Below are 22,315 nucleotides of genomic sequence, written 5' to 3' on the forward strand. Positions count from 1 at the left end.
TTTACAAGGTTAAAAACAATTGCAAAAACCGCAATTAGTTTTGCACCAACCTCATACTAGAACCACAACAACCAGAGGTTTATGATTTGCATTCTTAGGCTGGGAGGTGGCAGTTTAGCTCCCCAACTAGATGTGAATGTTCTTTAGCCCCTGGATCGTCCTTGTAGCCTAAGATTGTTTGTCTACTGAAGCCACTTACATTTAGCAACTGCGATCTTTAGTAAACTACGGCCTCCAGGCTAAAACCAAGCTGAGGTCTGAAGATAAAGTTAATGAACACAGCCACACCCATTCATTTACATTTTATCTCTGGCTGCTTTTATGCTACAAGGACACAGTGACTTGTGGGGATGGAGACCATATTGCCCATCACAGTCAAAAATGTTTCCTATCTGGCCTCTTACAGGAAAATTTGGCCAAATCCTACTCTAAACTTTTCCTATCCAATCCAGTCATTGTTTTCCCTTTGGCTTTAGTCTCTTTTGCTAGAAAAGTCCTTTTGAATTTTAAAGTTTCTAACTATAAAACATTTTAAACACAGAGCAAGACACAATATATACCAGAGCCTAGGAACCCACCACCAAGATTAAACCAGTATTAGTATTTCCCGTCTTTATTTTGCAATCTCTTTCTATTTTGAAATAAATAAAATAGTACAAGTAAAGCTAGTTTCATTCTCCCATTCTTCGCCTACCTCACTGGGATGACCAGCACCCTAAACTTGGTAAGTGCCATTCCTGTTGATGTCTTTCTGCTTTTACTGCTTATGTTTTGTGGATAAGAGTGTGTTTGTGTGTGTATATATTTGACCTTCGGATAAATAGCACAACATTCTTCTTTTGCAGATGTTTAATTCAGAAATAGGTGTTTGAGGTTTTAGACATGTGGATTTTTTAGGAGTCTCTTCACCTCCACTGATGAATATGAAAGAATAGTTCATGCATTCACTTTACTGAGGAATAGTTAGTTGCGTCTAAATTTTCACTTTTGCCAATGGTGCTGCCCTGAACATTTTGGTGTTTATTTATGCCCATCTGTTAGAGTTTTTCTAGAGGATACACCAAGAAGTGGAATGCTGGGTCATAGGATATGTACAACTTGAGCTTGACTAAGTTTTGCCAAGTTGCTTTCCAAGAGCTTATAGCAGTCTCTGCTCTTTCCCGGGTAATATGAGTCCCTGCTGCTACACCTACCTGCTATCCCTGGGTGTTACCCGATATATTACTTTTTGCCTATCTGAAAAATTTGAAATGGTACCTTATTATTCCTTTAATCTGCATCTCTCTGATTACAAGAGAGTTGATCACGAAGCTCAAATGCAGTAGTTGTATGTTGAAAAGGAATGATTGCAACTTTAAGTTAAAGAGAGAAAATATTAGAAAAAGGAGAAATAAGAAGTACTAACTATAAATCTTTTGAACTGTCATGAGAAGAATAGGACGTAGCTTGCAATTTCAAAGCACAATAATGAAGGCATCCCACACTACTCAGTTTGAAATACAAAAGGATTCATTTACTTTTCCAAGGGACATTGCCTGAGTGGAATGTTGACTAATCATTTTGTTCCAGGAGAAGTTTATTTTCATCTGGAAAAATTATATTTTTTAAAAAGGTTTTCAGCTAAAGAAAGAGTGATACTATCATTACTTGCTTTGACTTCTGAATAGCAAGAGTATCATTTAGGAATTTTAATCACAGTTCTTAATGGTTGAAGAAATTGTTAGGATAAACTCAGTCTGGGAAATATAACACCAAGGCAAGATGGCAGCAAAGCATTAAATTAAGTAAGAAAATGGATGGGAAAACTTTTGAAATCTGTAAGATCACACACACATGGTTGCTTTGATCTAGAGCAGGGCCATTTGGGAATGGGAGTGAGAACATGATTTCTGGGCCCAGGGCTGCCCATCTCGTGACCCTGTGTGACTCACTTCTCTGGGTTCCCCTCTGCAAAATGGTGTTAATGGCACTTGCCATCCCGTTTCATGTTGCTCTGAGATGAAGTCATAACCTCAGCTGTCTTTCAGCGAAAAAGACCATGAGTTTTCTTTGAAAGGAAGGAAGAAATATTATGAGTGACCCACTAAGGATTTTATAGCCAGTGGTGTTGTCTGTAGTCACTAGACAAAACCTTTTGTTTTGTTTTGTTTTCAAATTAAGATTTTAGGTTGTTGTGCTCAAGGGATCCATCATGCTGCAGTGGTTCTGCACTCCTCAAGTCCCTTCCTCATTCCTTCCCTGGGCAGCCTTGTGTGTTCAGGGAGAGCTTCTAAAACAGCAGGCTGCCACTTCCCTGAAAGCGGGGTATATACAGATCCTCTGTCTATGTATACATACAAATTAGAAAGGCTTGTCTAAAGTGCTTTGAGCAAAATCAAAAACATCCTGCCCATCTATTCCATCAGCTTCTCCTGTTCACTCTCTGCTCGAGCTACTTTGTTTTACTTGTATGATGGTATGTAGGAAATGGTGACAGAGCACATAGTAAAGCTTGACAAAACTGTGTACCCCTTATTACTTCCTCTGGAATTTATGACAAAAAGTTTTTGTTTTTCTATTTCTCTTCACTCTTTCCACCTCTTTTCCTGATTTTCTTTTCTTTTTTTTTTCCTTTTTTTCTGGCTTTCTCTAAAAGATTGCTAGTCCCTAAAGATTTTTCCATAATCTTGTTTTCTCATTCCTTCATGTTCCGACTAAGAAACGCAGTTGTGCCGAAGACGTCCACCAACAGCTATCTGCTCATGACTCCCAGACCCTATACCTAACTGCCTACGAAACATTGCCTGGATGTCCTGTAGATATCCCAGGTTCTCTATGTTCGAAATCTCATCCTATTTTCTCACTCACCTCCTTTTCTGACAGTTCCTATCTCAATGAACAGCACAACATTTATCCTTTCACCCAAACCAGAGAGCTGAGTGACAGGGCAGACCCTGCTAATTTACTACTGAGGAGCCCATGTCCCCATTATTCCTTGCTAAAGAAGCATAATTTTGTTCAGGTACTGGAGTTTAAGTCTTCACAGGCCCTTCTACATACCACGGTATACAGATTGGTCCAAGACAATTGGTTATTCCACTCTCCTTGCGAGTGATTGATTTAGGTATGGGCAAGGATGCACTGTAACTACTAAGATGTAAGGAACAGCTTCCTGGGAAAGAGACATGCCAGGAGAAATTATTGGTCTGGTTTTTGGTTGTGGTTTTGCAGGGATTTGATGACTCAGGCTGTGGCAACCACTGTGAGAGTACAAGCACGAGAGGAAAGTCAGGTCTTTGCAGTATAGAGCACAAAACGGAAAGCACCTGAACGCTTGATTATGCTGCTAAGACAGTGAATTAACCATATACTAAGGAAATATGTTCACATAAACAGACTGTAATAGAAATGTGCTTTTTAATAGCAACAAATGTCTCACTTTAAAAATTTTTTCAGACTTTGAAAAACCACATAGTGATCATCATCAAAACTTTATTTTTGGTGACCTATCATCTGACAATTCAATTAGATCCTCCTTCAATTTTGATTTAAGGCAAATTATTGGGACAATTCAGTTAGATCCTCCTTCAATTTTGATTTAAGGCCAATTATTGGAAACAACCAAAAGGGATTTATTTATTAGTCATTTACTTTTTAGTGAGAACAGCAATATTTAGAATCGTCCTTTTGTTTGGGGCCCAAGAGCCTTTGTTGTACCTCAGGAAATACACCACAGTCAGAGTAGGTTACATGGGAGCTATCCCTTTCTCTAGTCAAGTGGAAAAAGGGAATACTGAAGGAATTAGGAAACCCCTTTCCTGCCTGTCCCATTATGAACAGATCTCAGGCAGATCTCTTAGAAGAGAAGGAGCAAAAGGAAGTTGCGGATTTGAATACTGATTCCTCTAAAACTACGCTTAAACACATAGCCCTTGGAAAGCCTTTCTGTAACTCCCAGGACTATACAGAGGCCAGTTTGAAGACCTTTACCAAGAAGGGATGCTGGAGTAGTCAAGATGGGAGATGACAAAGAACCTGTTTCCTTAGTATATATTATATACATAATACAATCATAGACACACACACACACACACACAGTGGAAAACTTGGGCTGAATCTTGTCTTTCTTGACAACAAATATATTTCATTTATGAAATCATAAATAACAACCAAAATTCTCCATGTATGGGGCATTTCTTTAAGAGAGGTAAATAACTGATATTTACCTTTTTGTATTTAACAATTATTTACTACATTTGTAACATATTTACAGTATTTTGAACAAATAGTGTTCTTCATTCTAATGAGTAATCAATCCACAGGAAAATTTTAAATACTTAAAGCTTTATGGCAATAGAATTAAAATTAAAATTTATGTGCATACTTTTTGTCACAGAAAAGAGTGAAAAATAAAGACTTTCAAACAAAAAAACTATTAGGAAAATTCTGTGGGGAAATACAAATTCAAGAAAAAATAATGCAAATTTTTCTTTAAAGAATTATTTCTATATGTATTTTTAAAAATGTGTAATAGGGGGCATAAAATATCTATAATATTTAGCTACTACGGTATTCAGATTCCTCTGCAGACATTAAAAAAAAGTATTGAAACCATTTTATTTTAAAACATCAACTTGGCAATATTCTTTAAATGACATCCATGGCAAATTTTAGATGTCAATTAAAAAGTTTGTGAGAGGTTATATAGACTTAGAAGTAAAAATGTTTAGAGAATAGTACACTAAAATATTTAAGTATGCTAACATATCATATTATTATTTCTAAGCAGGAGAATTGTGTTAATGATACTGGGCAAGAAGAATAATTCATCCTTGAATTATTTTATACATAAAAAGTTTATGACCACAAGTAAATGTTATGAAGCTAGACCTCAGGCTTTGTTCCTCTCCTATTCACACACTCGTGTCTCTCGAACTCGGCAACCTTTCTTCCCTGACAGTTTTTCAAAACACTCTGTTGGCTAATGGGTCCATAGAGAGCTGGAAAGTCCCATATTAAGTAATTTAATTGAAACAAGAAGTCTGGTTCAGTTAGTAAGTCTTATGCACTCTGGCTTTTTCAAGTTAGCTACTATTGACAACCGATGCTGAAATCAGACAAATTGGAGGGCAAATTCAAGGCTTGTGACCAAAGAAAACAAACATAACCAGAGACAACCAAGAGACTTAAAACATGCCAATGGACATGGAGTCATGGAAAAAGTTTTTTAAAAAGTGTCAAAAACCTATTAAAAATGAATACCAATACCAAAAGCCATCCCATTTATGAGCCTATATTAGGCAGCATTTTTACTAATGATGTAAGCATTAATTGATTCATTCATTCATTCTACATGTTCCATGCACTTTCCAAGGGCTTGGGATACAAAGATGAATAAGATGCTGACTTTGTGCCAGGAATGAGATAAATAAACTAAAAGTGACATTAATCCTGGAAGTAGGAGTATAGTTAATTGGTTATTTGAGTAATCCACGAAAGAAAGGACGCGGGTCTGAACTAACAGGTAATAGGGATAGAATAGAAGGAAACAGGTTAGATATTGGGGCTTTTAACATGTTGAAGTGAATGAACGGATATGAGAATAAAGAATAGGTGGAAATCTAGTACCTGCTGGGGATGAGGCTGTGGCTGGCATTCGCCATGATAGAGGATATTTGAGGACGAGCTGGTCGGCAGGTAGCTGGTCTCTAGGCCCTCCCTAGAGGTGTCTGGTAGAAGATGGGCCTCAGAGGATGGATCTAAAGTGGGTTCCATTCAATAGGGGTAATAAGATCACTCGGGGGGTCAAATTAATAGGAGAAGTGGGCTGAGGATGGTACTCTGAGGACACAAGCTTTTCAAGGGAATGAGGAAAAGGAATGTACAGAGGTGGCCGAGGAAGGGCAGGAAGAGTCAAGGCTGTAAGAAGTCAGATGAGGTAAAGGCTTAAAAGTGTTCGCTGGATTGATGGAGGTAAACTTGGCTGGAGGACTTTCAGGGACGTGCTTGGGGTGGGAACAAGATTGCAGTGGGGAAGACGTGAAGATAATGTGTCATGAATCATGTTTATTATGCTTTGAAATGTTGCTGATAAAGCATAATTCATCAAGCTTTCCAAATATTTAAGGATTCACTCCGAGTGAGGTAAATGGAATAACTAGAGAGGATAGAAATTACTTTCTGAACCACAACAGCAGTAACCCAAGTAGTATCACCCTGAAAAGCTAAACATGAGGCAAGTTCCAAGTGAATGCCTGGGTTGAAGTTCCCTATATTTTTTCTGAGATTTCCCTCGGTTTTCAAATAATTCATCTGTCAACTAACTAGTCCTAACTTACTAGTCCTCTCCAATGGGAAACTCCTTCAGAGTAGAGACCAAGTCTGTTTGGATTACCACCACATCCCTGAAACTTTGCCCAGGTCCCAGCACATAGTAGATGACTAATAAATATTTATTGATCAAATGAATGAATATCTAATATTTGAGAGAAATGACAAATGTTCTATTTCCTAGTATTCAAACAGGCAGAATGCAACTGATATTCGAGAAGGGGAAAGCCTGGGAGGTTAGGAATCATTACTTTGCCTTTTATTTGGGAAATAAAGCAAATTTAAGTGTAGCATTCATGCAACAAATATTTACTGAGCACACATGTGCTCGTGTTGTGTTCGGTGTCCATTCTGCTTTTTATAACTCTCTGTTCAGATCTTTCCTTGGGTCAGCCTAATTATAAGTAATGTAAATAAAAGGACGTCTACTAAACTTTTGAAGTATTTGTAGGGACTGTTTCTTGTTAACATCAAACAGAGCCAGTTATACCTTAAGCCAAACTTATCAAATATTTTCTAATATATTGTTTCCAAACTCAAGCTTGGCACATTTTTCCATCGAGCAAGTTGTATTAGCAATACCTATTATTTGTATTCAAAACAAATTCAACATAGAACACTTTTTCTTAAGTGGTCTTCAAACTTCATTAAAAACAAGCCACACCTGGGAATTTGTTAAAAAATGCAGATCCTAGGATTACATACTGCAGGAATCCTGATGTCAGGATTTGGGCTGGAACCTGAGAAACAGCATTTTTAATAAGTGCTTCATATTCTGAAAAACACAGCCTAAATTATTTGTCTAAAATATAATCATCTGGGCTCTCGTCCACTGGGAAAGGCAAACTTCATTAATTGCATCTTCATTAATGAGGACCAGAGACTAATCTCTTCTTTCTTTGAGCAATTTCCCCATGTTTAGAGTAGAGGTCTTCTTTAATGGTTTGTGACAGGAAGATGTGAGGGAGATGATTTGCAAGGAATTGTGATGTGTGTTTCCACTTAGGATGCCTTTCTTCTCAAGCCTGTGAGATGCAGTTTCTGTTGCTCCATGGAAATCAGTGTTGGGAGAAGAGATCCCTGTACAGGGCCCAGGGCAGAGTTTGAACCAGGGACCTGTCCCACTGCCACTCAGATGGAGTGGAGAGAAGGTGGCAACTCATGTAGAAGCAGAGGCCTGCCCACAAACCAGATCATTTGATTCTCATGATCTGCCTGCCCCTCTCTCTACTTCGTGAAGTTCGGGTCTCTTTCAGGCAGCCCATGTTGAGTGGGTGCTTACAGAGTTGAAGAGATCTACAGCACGTATCTGTTATGAGGAAAGGGGCCATATAAGGAACTCGATGTATTTCCTATGAAGAAAATCATAGGTATTTAGCAAAGCACTCACAACTGTAGTCATAGGATGTTGAGAGAGCATAATCCCTGAGAGGTGCAGTCAAATATTTGAAAGGCTGTCACATGGAAGTCACAGTTCGGCCCCTCCTGGGCTACTCCAGAGCAGGCTAGGACCAAGGAACAGGCCAATGAACAGGTAGGCCAGGAAAAGTATTCTTACTCAATATACGGTTTTTTTTTCTTGTTTTTTGTTTGTTTGTTTGTTTGTTTGTTTTAAATAATAGCTATAGGTCTTTGAAAAGTGAATCGTATCTAGAATACGTAAATCCTTAGAGACAAAGCACAGATTAGTGGCTGCCAGAGGCTGGGAGTGGAGGGAGGAATGGGGAACAAGTCCTTAATGGATACAAGATTTCCTTTTGGGGTAATGAAAACGTTTTGGAACTAGACTGAGCTGGCGGTTGCAGAACTTTGTGAATGCACTAAATGCCACTGAATTATGCCCTTTAAAATGAATAGTTTTATGTTATGTGCATTTTGTCTCAATTTAAAAAACTAGCAGAGGAATTAATATAAAACAATTTTATAAACAAAGTTCAGTTTATAGTTAAAATCTAAATCAATAAAAATCAAATATTGTTCTCAAAAACAAAAGAAAAGTGTGTGGATTAATTCATAGTACTGTTAAGTCCTTCTTGGAGAAAAAAATACGTAAATAAAGGTTTTGTGATTATTCCTTAAGGATGTAGTAAAAGAGACATCTGCCTTGGGTGGAAAGTGGCACTATGTGTAGCATCCAAATTAACTTGCCTTTCTTTTAAAAAACTTAATCCTTTTATCTTTAAAATAATCATTTAATTTTGGCTACAAAAATGCTGCTTGTTATTTGTAGAAAATTTGGAGGATTCAAAAAATATTGAAGAGAAAGAAATAATTATCAGTGACTATATAATTTTCTAATACGTATGTGTGTTCCATGTACTTTATTCTTCTATTTAGGTTGTGTCCAGTTTTCAACTTGATAAGTACTATTGATATGAACATGTGTACGTTAATTGTGGAGTGTAGATCTATTAATATAGATCTCTAGAAATAACATTACTTTGTCACTAAGAGAACTTTGGACTCTAAGATTTGATGGGTTTGAGTATTTGTTTAAGAAATCAAGTGTTTTTGATCCAGGGACGGTGGATGAGGTTGCTGCTGCAGCCCCTGATTAGACTGAGAGAGATAACCAGCAGTTCAGAACTCCTGACCAGGCCAAGAAGCCAGCAGAAGAGACGGGGTGAAGCAAAAGCAGAGGAAAGAACACTGACCAGCTTTACATCTTCTCAGTTCACTATGTCGAACTGTTTTAATTGTAATTTTTGTTTGCGCTGGCCAATAATTTTTAAATATAATGAAATTTTTTGAAGACCCAGTTACTGTTTCAATGCAGGGAAATAGTGAGAAGCAAACATTATTTAGAGGAGGGTCTTCTCTAAGTGAACACAGGAGAAGAATTTGCTAGCAAAGAATAAAGGAAATACATGAATAGAGCATCAGTATGAAAACATCTATAAGTGTTTAAAAAAATAGTAATAAAGAGAAACTTTGACATTAAATGGGACAATAGACGTATATTAATATAAAATGTAAAAAGTGATTTTTCTGGGTAACTTAGCAATAGGCAAGTAGAATAATTCTGGAAGTTATGACTGAAATATCCTCCTAATTTTACAACTATGAAGGCAGGCCCTTTTCCTCTTTTCACAATTAATTGCTGATCAATTTTGATCAGAGATTCTTAAAGTGTTGTTCCCTGACTAGCAGCATAAACATCACCTGGGAATTTATTAAAAATGCAAATTTTTGCCCCCTACTCCCACCCCTAGATCTACTGAATCGGAAACTCTGGGGTGGGTGCTTTTGGGCCCACTATCTGTACTTTAGTAAGCTTTCTAGATGATTCTTTTTTTTTCTTCTTTTTTTGGTATATGAGCTTTCTGTTACATAACTTATAGGCAGAGGGCTTTAATGATACAAATTTTAAATAATTGAATACAATTACTCTGCTCCTTGCTAGTTGCAATACATTTCTTACTTCTCTGACACATAGATTTATAAAGCAATGCAACATCTGAGCTCCCACTTGCTTTAAGCACTGTATAGAAAGATGTCTTCAGAATCATTCCATATAAAGTTTTCATGTAAAATACTCACACTCACATTTCACTTTGGTGATATAACTTGTTATAAATTTTTAAGTTATTATTCAAAAACCTAAGGCCTTGATATTAGTAGAAATTTAATATACTTTATAATCCTGTGTTTCCCTGAAAATAAGACCTAGCTGGACCCTCAGCTCTAATGCGTATTTTGGAGCAAAAATTAATATAAAACCCGGTCTTACATTATACTATATTACATTACATTACATTATATTATATAAGACCCGGTCTTACATTATAGAAAAATAAGCCTGGGTCTTATATTAATTTTTGCTCCAAAAGATGCATTTAGAGCTGATTGTCCAGGTAGGTCTTATTTTCAGGGAAACACGGTCCCAGTTACTATCCCTAGGCTCTCCTTTAAAGTGCTCCACTGCAACATTTTCACCCAAATGTAAATTCATTCTTTCTCACCAAACACTTCTTGTGAACTTCCTATATGCCAGGCACTGTTGTAGACACCAGGAACTGGGGATACAGCAGACACAGTCCTGCTTTTCCAGGAGGTTACATTCTAGTGAGGGTACGTAAATAACAAACTAGCAAGTGATATAAAACTAAGATATTTTCAGATAGCAAGAAATATTATGAAGAACATAGAACAGGATGATGGTAGATAGGGTGATTTGGATAGGGGTATCATGAGATTCAATGATTATGGAGCACCTCTCTGAGGAGAGTGTACAACCTGAGAACTGAATAACAAGAAGGAGTGATACTCTGATTTCCGGGAAGAGGGAACAGCTAACATGGGAATGAACTGGGATGGGGACAAGTTGCCATGGTCTTAGGGTGGCTAGAGCTTAGGGAGCAACAGCGATAGTATCAAAGGAAAGGGATGAGGTGGATAGAGATCAGATGACGTATAGACTTACGGACTATGATAAAATGTTTGGACTTTATTGCATATTCAGTGGGAAGCCGGCACATGGTATAAAGTAGCAAAATGATATGCTTTAATTAAATGTCTTAAAAACTTAGAATTCGTACTGCTCTGTGAAGAAAGTAGGTCTATTGGTGAGAATGCAAGTGGAAGACCATATAGGAGGCTACTGGAATAATCTAAATGACAAATAGTTGTGGTTTGGACTAGAGTCATAGTAGTGGAGAAGAAGGGGGAGGAAATGGCTTTAAGACATGTTTGGGGACTAAAAACAACATGACATATATTCCATTAGATGTGGGAGTGAACCAAAGCTTTGGAAATAAGAAAAACTAGGAAAAGAGGAGGTATGGGGCAGAAATAAAAAAATTGATGTTAAGTGTGATGTCTTTTAGATATCCAAGTGGAAAAGATAATATGAGTCAAAAGGTGAGAGGTGAGAGTAAAATGTACACATTGGGGGAGAGACGATGTTTAAAGCCGGGGCATGGATGAGCATATTTAGACAGATACTAGAGAAGAGCAATTGCTAAGAAAACAGCTCAGGGGCCCTCCAGCCTTGAAAAGTCATGCAGAGAAGGAGGGTCAGCAAAGAAAATTAAGAAGCAGCAGCCAGAGGTAAATAAGATAAATGGGGAAGGACTGGTGTCACATAAGTCAAGAGAAGCAGGTATTTCAAGGAAGCAGTGATCAACTCTTTGGAATGCTATTGAGATTAAGTAGGTGACGAGAAAAAAAGGGCCTATAGATTTGGTAATATGGAGACTACTGTCAATTTAATGAGAGCAATTTCAATGGAAATGTTTCAAAAGGAAGCCACATTCAATAATGAGGAGAGAATGGGGGGTGAGGAACCCTAACTACAGGCAACATTTTGGGGGGACTGCTGTGCATGAGTACATAGGAAGGAGATGGTAGTTGGAATGGGAGTGGGGCGTGCAGATTGTGAGTTTACAGGAGGTTGTGGATAGTGTCAGTGTAACTGATGTGTAATGGTGCCATTAAGCTTATTCTTCAATGAAACAACAGATGATCCCAGCGAATCCTATAAATCCTTGACACATATCAAATTCTCAGAAGTCTGGTCAATTGAATTTTAACTTTTCCTCCACTCAGTTTTGATGATTTATTAAATGATTTTTATTAAAGAGCCCTATTAGATCAACTTCTTTCTGCCTCACTTTCCCCTCTCCATAACTTAAAATATTCATCTCTGTTACTTCACCCTTTTAATGAGATCAAAATACGTTAGAATTAGATAATATCACAGAAGTGCTTTAAGTTTCTTGGAGGTACTCTATATCAGCAAGGCTTTTATTATTTTTCCTCATTTACTCATTTCCTTTCTCTCTCTGGGAGGGCACTTCTGGGATTATATGAGGTTGGAATTTATGAGTTAAACAACACAAATACTTAACAACACTAGTACTAGCACTTAAAGAAAAAAGGATAGGGGTCATTGCAAAATATTGTAAATTTTGGAACTAACAATTTTGTTTTGTGGGTTTTCTTCCTGAGGCTGTGTTCCAGAGAGGGAAATAAAGGGTAAAACTCATTAGTGCATCATTATCTTTTGTCTGAAGGAAACAATGTGTGGTTTCTGGGCAGCCCACTTGGTGTTTGCATTGGTCCTGGATGTATTTCAAACCAACTATATTGTTTGAACAATCCCCCCTCTTAAACAAGAAAAGAACCACCACTAAACCACAGAGTTGATGCTAAATTACTAGGTGATGACTCTTCTGGCTCCTAAAGGTTTCTAGATCTCAGTCACTGAAATCATGGATCTTTCTTCTAATAAGAAAGATCTAAGCCTTTATGGTAGACCTCCCATGCAGTCTCCCCCACTCCTACCCCCAGTATGCTCCATGGACTTCTGAGAAGTTTGGTTTGGAATCAAGGTCATTGAGTTCTCTCCAACCCTGACTCTTAATAGCAAGTGTTTAGAAACTGCAAAGCATTCCCAGGTCAAATCTGCAAATTCACAATTATCAGCAACTGCATAATCAATTAATATGTTTGATAATGAAAATCTAATGTTTTCTCTGTATCCAAATGAGGCATTAAAATGAGTATCAGTAACTTTACTATTATTCTGTTATTCCCTAAGCTTACTTACCTTCTTTGGGGATCTCATTAGACTTTTTTTTTGAATGGTAGTATCAGAAGAGCATCTAAGAGAAAGACTTCAAAATACATTTGGGGTCATCTGGGAAGAAAATGCCTTTCAGAGGGATGTCCGTTAAGTATAGCACTATACACCGTGTCCCCTACCTAACCTACTGACTTTCACAAACCGAAGTCCTCTCTACCATCAATCTAAGGCACTTCGGAGATGCCAAGATAGAAAAGGTCATACCTTACAAAGCAGTAGGTTTTACCATTGATGTCATTTCTATTCACTTTCACAGTAAGAACAAAATTTCAGAATTCCTGTAAATCATGCCTGTTAAACTCCTTTCATGTGAGCCAAAGAATTGGTTTTCACATATCTAAAGATGTCAGATTTTCTCAATTAATTCAGGCTGTAATTGACCTGCTTGTGCTTTGCAAAGGAATATACATTCTTGGAAGGGCAAGGGAATAGAGAGATGCTGGTGCAGAGGCAAAACCTGAAGTTTTGAAATATTTAAGAGATAATAATCTCTTAAATTCTACCATCAGTTGGAAAGACAGGACTAATTAAGTCATTTGTAAAAAGTAAAATCAATAATTTTCTTGCTAAATGTATTTGCTTTTTTGGGCAAAAATTCTGAACAAAAAATATACCCTTAGTTTATACTATGTGGAGAGAAATGTCTTTTCTCTTTCTTTCTCACTTTTTAACTATTAATTCTCCCCATGTCTGAAGGGCAAAGTTGACAATTGAAACCTAAGAATTTTTGGATTTGCCATCTAGATGAATTCAAAAGAAAAGGTAACTCCATTAGAAAATTATGTTTTGATCAAAGAACTAAATCTCATTCAGAAACATCCACCTCAGGAAAAGAAACATCCTTCTGTGTGGCAACAAATGGGTGATCCTGCCCCCAAATTTGTGCTTTTGGTCAAAAGAGGCTTTGGGTAAAAGTTGCATGCATGGCTTGGCACTACTGAGCACCACTACTTGGAAAACAAAGTCTCTCAAAGTACAGACTGTCTTTCCGAAAGACAGCATGTTTTTATTTCTCGATGAATTTATTTCTTGACAGCATGCCAGTTAATTATAAAGACCAGTGTTCTTGTGGGTTTTCAGAGTGCAATAAATTGTTCTTTCAATGGTGTGTTGCTTTTTCAAGTTCCCTGAGTTTTAGAGAGAAACAAAGCTGATTGTCAACTTCAAGAGATAATAGTCTTGGTGGAAGCCAAATTTTAGGGATTGAATCATTTAAAATGTATTAGGCTGAAAGCTCCTAACTATGTGAAGGAATCTGACAGTGGATTCTTTTAAAAAGCAGATATTTTTGGAAGTTGAAGAATCACCCCTTAAGTTTTCCAAATGCATGTTTCACATAATAGTTTCAGGAAAACCAAAGGTTAGTTATACGTATAGAGCCATTTGCTCATATACTGAATGCGCTTGGATTGGGGATATCATTGTAATTAGTATTTTTTTTCTCTTCCTGTCCATAATAATGGCTCTTTGCTAGCATCACTGTTTGGACTGATTCTTCCATAATAACTGTCTTCTAGCTTCTTCATTATTTCTTTCCCCTCCTTTTCTCTCTTAGTTACAATCTGTATTTTCTCATGCTTATTTTTTTCTGGTAACAGGACCCAGCTTTTATGACCATCATTTTCCAAAAATAAAATTGCTTTATTCTAATTGGTAAACTAATCATATTAAATTTCTATATCTATTTTTGAACTCTAGGTCAAGGTAAACTGGATATTAGTACATATGGTATTCACTTAACACATATTTTTAAAATCTGAAGCCATATTTGGATAAGAGATTAAGATTCTTCCTCTATCTTTTTCTTATAGTCTCCTGAAATTAATCCTAGGTGTTTGTCTAGTATGTTCTAGGAACAGAAAGACACAATTCTTGTTTTCAATAATATAGTCAATTTATTTCCATTTTTCATAAAATAAATTTAAAGCAAAATGAATAATACTTAAAAATGGTGTATGAAAAGATCAGAACCTTTTCAGAACTCTTCAGAAGTTTCCCACTTATAAAAGCCACTTCAAACTCACCTACTTTAGAAAACATTTTGTGTGTGTGTGTGTGTATCCCAAGCTCATGGTTCTTCCTCCTTTTTTTTTTTTTTTTTTTTTTTTTTTTTTGTGAGTGGAGGGCACCTTGTCATTATTTTTGCATTTTCCTTAGGCTCAATTTCCTCAATTTCCTTAATTTACTCTCTGAGAGTAAGAGTTATGGGGTGGCCAGTTAGGTCAGTTGGTTAGAGTGTGGTGCTAATAACGCCAAGGTTGCCAGTTCAATTCAATCCCCTTATGGACCACTATGAGCTGTGCCCTCTTTAAAAAAAAAAAAAAAAAGAGTAGGAGTTATGTCTTAGAGTTGGGAAGTTGGGCTAGGCCCTTATGATCCTCTTGTCCATTCTCCTTCAAACACAGGAATCCAAGCTACAGAATACAGTAGGTCAAATACCCACCTTGAACCTGACTGTCTATTTTCACAAAACAGTGACAGCTGGATGAAACTCTGGGGCAGTGTGGAGAATAGACTCTGCTTGCAGATAGGCTGAAGTTTCATGAGAGATTATAAAGTCATTGAGAGCAATAATTATCTTTTTACATTTATATTTATCTTAAAAGAAACTTTTTGGTATAATATTTTGTATTAGTGGACACAAAGATATTTTTTTTTGGCCAAGTTTATCTTCAAACCAACAGTCTGGTTCAGTATCCTCTCATATTTTTGGGAAAGCAGAAAAGGTAGAATAAAGTACCAAAATAAACTCTTAATATAACTGTATTTCACGTAAAATTTGCTTTTGACTCCACTAAATTCCATCTTTGAGTCCCCTATTCTCTTCTAGTTCCTCTGCTCTAAGTTACAAAGGCTTCACATCTTCTTGTTCTGTCTAGTGAGTGATGGGGAAAGCTTATAAACGTCCACACATGAAGACATTTGTATGCTCTTGCCTGTGGTTTCTTATTTTTTATATACTTTAAACATGAATCAGGAAAAGTCAGTAAGTATCCCTAAAGAAGCACAAATGGTGGAATATCATGTATTAATAACATGTTAAATTATCTGTTCATATTAGAGAGCTTTCCTCGGGTCTCTTTTATTGTGCTTAAAATGGCCAACTCTTTCTATGTGTAAGGCCCCCAATATTAAATATATATATTGGGGTGCACATATGTGATTTTTTTTGGCAATGTGTGTTTTTAAATATAATTTTAAACCTAAAACAATAATTGAAATGTCTCAGAAATTCTTGAAGCAGAGAGAGAGATTGAGAAAGTGTTGAAACTAAAATAAAAGAGTAAATATAGAGCATAGACTCTTAGAACCTTTGCCAGGGAAAGTCATGAATAAGTCTCTGGCCAAAGTCTTGCCTTGATCACAGTGAATTCAGCTTCTGGCACATTCAATACGCTGTCGAATGCTTTATCTTGGTAAAGTGGCTTTGGAACAGCCACTGGTAATCAAGAGGGAGGGTAGAGGTTTAATGGTAAATACAATTTTACTACCTTTCTGTCAACATCTAGTGTCGACATGGAGCAGGAGCCACTAATAATGAAAATTTACAGTACAGTTTTGAAATGAATCCAGAGAAATCCAGAGGTCTAAGGACCTCCAAAGTCAACCTTGTCAGGAGTTCTCATCAAAAGGCACCTCTGCACTATCAGTTGCCTTTTATAGGAATGTTTGTCCTTGCCCCTGAGAAAACAATAACTTACACCTTTGTAACTTCTAGTAATTTATGTTACAATTTTTTCTGGTGTTTGCTAAGACCAAAACCTGTTTGGTCAGATACAGTACATTGCAACTTCATTCTTCTATTTCACTCTATTGTTTGGAGCACCTTTCCAGGAGGAAACACTCCATCTACATAGAAACTGTATATATATATATATATATATATATATATATATATATATATATATATATATGTGTGTGTGTGTGTGTATGTGTATGTATATACATATACATATACATATACATATACATATACATATATATATATAGTTTCTATGTAGATGGAGTGTATATATATGGTTTATATCCTTGAGCTGTTTAAAAGGTCAAGGGGCCACAAGGAAAGAAACAAAATGAACAATTAAAATGAAAGATTTTCCATAGCCATCCCTGAAATGTTTCTACCCATCCCTGTCCCTTAGCCCAACAGGCATGTATTACAATCAGTTTCTGATCATTATTCTAGTAGAGTTTCTCAACCTCAGCACTGTTGATATTTTGGACTTGGATAATTATATATATATATATATATATATATATATATATATATATATATATATATATATATACTGGGGGGGGATTGCCCTGTATATTGTAGGATGTTTAGGAGCATCCCCAGTAGCAGCCCTTCTTTCCCCCTCAGATGTGACACCAAATATGTTCCCCAGACGTTTCCAAATTTTCTTTGGGGAGAGATTTTCTTTGGGGAGAGATTTAACAACAAATCTACAAAACCTCCATAATAGTACATAAACACAGCTCTCATTATTCTGGGGACCCTCATCATAATTCATTAAATGTGTTGTGAGAATGTATTTAACCAGTAACTTATTGATAATCCTGTAGATTTTTTTCTCTGTATTATTTGCAGTTATATGCAGGGTGGCAATGAAAAATCTTACACATGAGTTATTTACACATGTGTAATTTCACCTTTAATGTAAATTCTTAATATAAATTTCTAGGTCAAAGGCTATGTGTATTTCATAATTTTAATAGGTATTTCTAAATAGTCCTCTTTAGAGGTCAGATCAATTTATATTCTCAGTAACTATATATTCCTGCCAACAAAGTGTGTTATTAACACTTGGATTTTTGCCAATCTCAAAGGTTAAAAATGGTGTCTCATTATGCTTTTAATTTTCATCCCCCCATTAAGAGAAAGGTTAAGAAATTTTTCATTTGTTTAAATATATTTTTGTATCCCTTTTTATGAAATGTCTGTTTATATCTTTTGCTCATTTTATTTAATTTTTAGAAGCTCTTTATAGAGTATACCCTTTGTCTGTGATAAGTATAAGTGTTGCAATTATTTTTTTATCCAGTTGATTATCTTTTGATTTGTTTATGGGACAGAATAGGAAGTTTGGAAAAATGACTCAGGTAATGGATATTTAGGAAGTATTATGGTGGCATTTTGCCTAAGTAAGGAATTACAGGTTATACAATAAATGGTGCGGGGACAACTGAAAAGTCATCTGTAAAATATGGAGTTGAGTCCATGGCTCACATTGTACCAGTATAAATTCACCATGGATCTCAGATTTAACTAAAAGGGAAATGTATCAGAAAAAGTCACAGAAGGAGTACTTTTTAAAAATCTAAGTGTGGCAAAGGCCTTTTCAAGGGTGACACAAAACAAAAAAGCCATACTAGGTTGAAATATGTTTACTTTTTGATGACCTTTCTTTTGCACTCTTTTTTCCTACCGTGATTTTCTGAACTAGTTCCAAGATCAAAATAGACATATCAGCAGGGCCTCAGCCTCTTCAGCACAAGCCCAAAGTGACCTTATGAAGAAGTGGCTGAAGCAATGGCAGTGAACAGCTATGCCAGGAGCAGCTCAGAGTTGTGGAGAGCCCGTGGGTTTCGCAGTCAGGCAGGTCTGCTTCTTGCCTTGTGTCACAGCTACTAAGAGACTCTCTGACCTTGGACAGTTCACACCACTGCTCTGAGTCTCAGTTTTCTCCACTTTCTCAGGAACCTCAGCTAAGTCAGACGTGATAAGGGATATGAAACAGCTAGTGGGCAGAAGTGACTGGTACTCACTCCCTTACTGTCCCTTCTCCCTGGAACGCTGAATTCTGTACAAACCTCCTCTTGTTTCCAATACCATCTCCAATTACACACTTATCAGGCAGGAAATGTCATGATTTCTTCTTACCGTAAGGTTGCTTAGCTGCACCTTCGTGCTGAGGTTAGGGGTGGTGTTGCCGGTAGGACTGTGGTTCCTTGTTGTCTCTCTGGAGTCCTTCCTTTGGAGAGATGAGCAGCGACCCCCAAGTATGGTTCTTAAGGTTGTCCTGGCTCTCAGCCTGGGATCAGGAGGGAATTTTCTAGAATGAAGGGCCCAGGCAAGGGCCTTGCCTAAAACCTGTAATCCTCCTGTACTCCTTTTCTATGGCTGTCATAGCAAATTACCACAAATTTAGTGGCTAAATCAACACAAAGTTATTATCTCACAGTTCTGTAGAAGTCTGACATGGCCTCAGTGGGGTGGCATCAAGGTGTCCTCAGGGCTGTGTTCCTTTCTGGAGGCTCTCGGAGGGAATCCGTTTCCTTTCTGGCTTCTAAAGGCTACTCACATTCGTTGGCTCAGGGCTCCCTTTCTCCATCTTGGAAGCCAGCAATGGTGCATCTCTCTGACCATTATTTTGTACTCACACCTCCCTCTGACCACAGCCAAGAGAGGTTTGCCTTTAAGGACTCATGTATTTATATTGGGCTCACCTAAATTATCCAAGATACTCTCCCCATCTCACGAGCCTTAGCTTAATCACCACTGCAAAACCCTTTTTGCCCTTAGGTGAACATATTCACAAGTTCGGGGTTAGGATTTAGAAAGCCTTGGGAGGACATTAAGTTACTACCATGCCTCTCTAATGATGATTCCAGGATCCAGGTGGTGGGCAAATCAGCCTGGAGACACGAGGAGCCATATTTTATGATAGTGTCATCACAATGAATACATTGGATGGGTGGTTTGGGATGATTACTTTATCAAAATGAAGGCCCTTCTTATAATCAGCACATGAGTTTAATGTGCTGGTTTCTGCAGAAATCAAAGCAAATCAGTCTTCTCTCTGCCTGTATCACTAATCCAGCAAGCATCTAAATCCATGTCCTCCCGGCTTGTTCAGCCGTCCAGGCAAGCCATCCAGAGGGCCCTGGCTGCAGCTGCTCGCACGATCATCAATGCCGTAGCCTGGATCGGGTTACTCAGGCCTTCTTCTCTAACTTGGCTCTCTCCCAAGGCGTACTTTGATTTAAATATTCTATTACTGATCTACCAGGCACTCTCTGACCCCTATCTGTCTTTGAGGCAATTCCAAATCTCTGTGCTTACATGGAAGTGCCTTTAAGAGCATCTAATGGACAGATGCACATTGTTCTTTCACTGCTTAAAAAAAAAATAAAAAAATTCTGAGTTCCAGTGAAAGTTTCTCAATATGGACACGCAGCAGAGAAAAAAAAAAAAAAAAAAAAAAAGGATGCGATGTTGCCAGGTTAAAAATTGCCTTTCCAAGCTGCTTTCCTGGGCATATGAAGTGATGCCTGAGTGCACTGGCTGGAGAGAAACTTGAGCCCCCAGGATGGGGTCAGTTATCTTGTTACCTTTTAACCCCGTTAGCTGATGTTCCACTAGCTAAGCAATACTTACTAATAGCAATCCTCAAAGCTCAGACTAGTGAGATGGAGAGATGGTTGAGAAGTCAAGGAGGGGAAGCAGAAGGGGACCTGGTGAACAGGAAACAGTAATTAAGCCCACTTTGAGGATAGGGTCCGTCTTCCTGTTACTTATTTGTACCCATGTCAGGTTAATTAATCTTGTTTTAAGTGTGTTGACATTTTCTTCTGCTTGTCTCAGTAGCCCAGATATAAAATGTCATTAAGTTTTATTAAAGAAAGGGAAATTTAGTCTTGATAGGTTTAGCAAAATGCACAGTTGTTTATCTTCATCTATCACTCTCTATTTGTAACTTGAAACCCTTTACTGGTCTCACAGAGAATCTTTAAAATAATACTACATAAAGGTAATTAGAGCAATTTTATATCATGAAAGAAGATTAATATTAATTTAGTGTCTTTGCTTTTGGACCAAATTCTTAGGGTATACTGAGATTTTACAGAAAATGCCTTGTTTAGGACAACCAAAGAGAACAAGGTAGAACATCAAAATAGTTCATAACGACTTTTCTCCTGTTGAAAGTAGAAAGTGTTCTGAAGGTGTGCGTTGGTGGGCGAGGAGAGAGAAAAGGAAGGAAGGTGTAACAGAGGAAGAAGAGGGGAAGGAATGCAGATCACCAAATTGTCATTTATTTAATGCCTATTGTACAGCTGGAATAAAATGTTCATAATCTCTCATCCTAACCACAGTCACGCAAACGGGTGATACTCTCATCCCTGCCTCATAGATAAGCAAACTGAGGCTTCAATGATTTGTCCAACATCACAAACCTACCAATATGAGGAGACAAAAGACAAATCCAAAAGTGTCTGAATTGGAAGTCTTTGCATATTCCGCCATGAAATACTAAAATTACCATAATTACCCTTGGATTTTATTTATTTATTTATTTATTTATTTATTTATTTTTATTTCTTAGCACCAGAGGAATATAAAATTATAGAACGAAAAAAAGTTAATGTAGAAAAGTCAAAAAATAGTTTTCAGAGAGATACAGAAAATTTAGGCACTAGCTAATATAACACTTACAATAGCTAATCTGTGATGCTAGATGCCTGATGTGGTGCTAACATCTTTATACAACATCTCATTTTTGTCCCTATGGGGAACCTTCTGAAGTACAGAAAGCTTCTTATTCCTTTGTTATATTCGAGGAAACAGAGGCTCACAGAAGTTTGGACTCTATTGAAATATCTGAATACCAAATTTTACTCAGAGGGCTACAATTGAGATTTCTTATGGAATTTTGAAATTTCTGAGACTGGATTTTACTGGGTGAATTTAGTGAAGTAGGCCCTCAATAATACCGGGGGTGCCAAAAAATGTATACACATGACTAGCATTCATCATTTGTTAGCAGTATATATTGAGTATTACAACTTTAATACAATTTTTTCCTGTCTTAAAATGTGTGTACATTTTTTTTTGGCACCCTCTGTATTTGTTAAATGAGTACTTTCTAAACCCTAAATGACCATGATTCTCAACAGCCACTCACTCTTTCCTTTATTCACCTGTCTGCAATCCCTAACATACATTGTTGGCCACAAGGAGAAAAGTTGCATCTGAATTGAAAAGGAAATATTTTAGGAGTGGAATGCATTGTGTACTTGGGATAAATTTAAGAGCCCCAAACGACAACATCAAATTAATTAAATGAATTAATTAAGCAGTTCGTGCCAAACCCATTCGCAGTTCGTTCAGTGAGTTGCTAAGCCAAGTATGAGTTGAAAAAATGTCTCCCTGGCCCCCTCCATCCATGTCCTCAGTTCCAGCATTACCCAGGGGCTTGGCAAGGAAATAATAAACAGCGGCCCGCTTGGGTTTTATGACTTTCTAGCCTTAGAACAACACTTTCTATCCAAGTAGAGCTTGGATTTAGCATCAAGCCTTGCCAAAGCTGCATCAGGGAGAGCTATTTAACCTGAATTGTTTCCCATCTCTGTCTCCTACATCCCAGTGAAAGGGCACTTGGGGCTTTCTTAAAGGCAGCAATTAATGAACATCTGTGT

At 37.2% G+C, this 22,315-nt stretch overlaps 1 protein-coding gene across 3 annotated transcripts in view; it reads right to left on the minus strand.

Moving 5' to 3' along the window:
* Positions 1 to 22,315, minus strand: part of GREM2 (gremlin 2, DAN family BMP antagonist) — a 107,451-nt gene that overhangs the window by 7,700 nt on the left and 77,436 nt on the right. Inside the window, exon 1 of one of the 3 annotated variants that reach the window (XM_074316785.2) lies at positions 18,780 to 18,923. The exons of the other annotated variants lie outside the window; for them this stretch is intronic. The gene's annotated coding sequence lies outside the window, so the exon portion shown is untranslated. Of the gene's footprint in view, positions 1 to 18,779; positions 18,924 to 22,315 lie in introns of those variants that run through there. 3 annotated transcript variants of the gene reach the window in all.

This window comes from Rhinolophus sinicus, chromosome 6 (assembly GCF_057876585.1).
Source record: "Rhinolophus sinicus isolate RSI-liver-muscle chromosome 6, RSI-T2T, whole genome shotgun sequence".
NCBI lineage: Eukaryota > Metazoa > Chordata > Mammalia > Chiroptera > Rhinolophidae > Rhinolophus > Rhinolophus sinicus.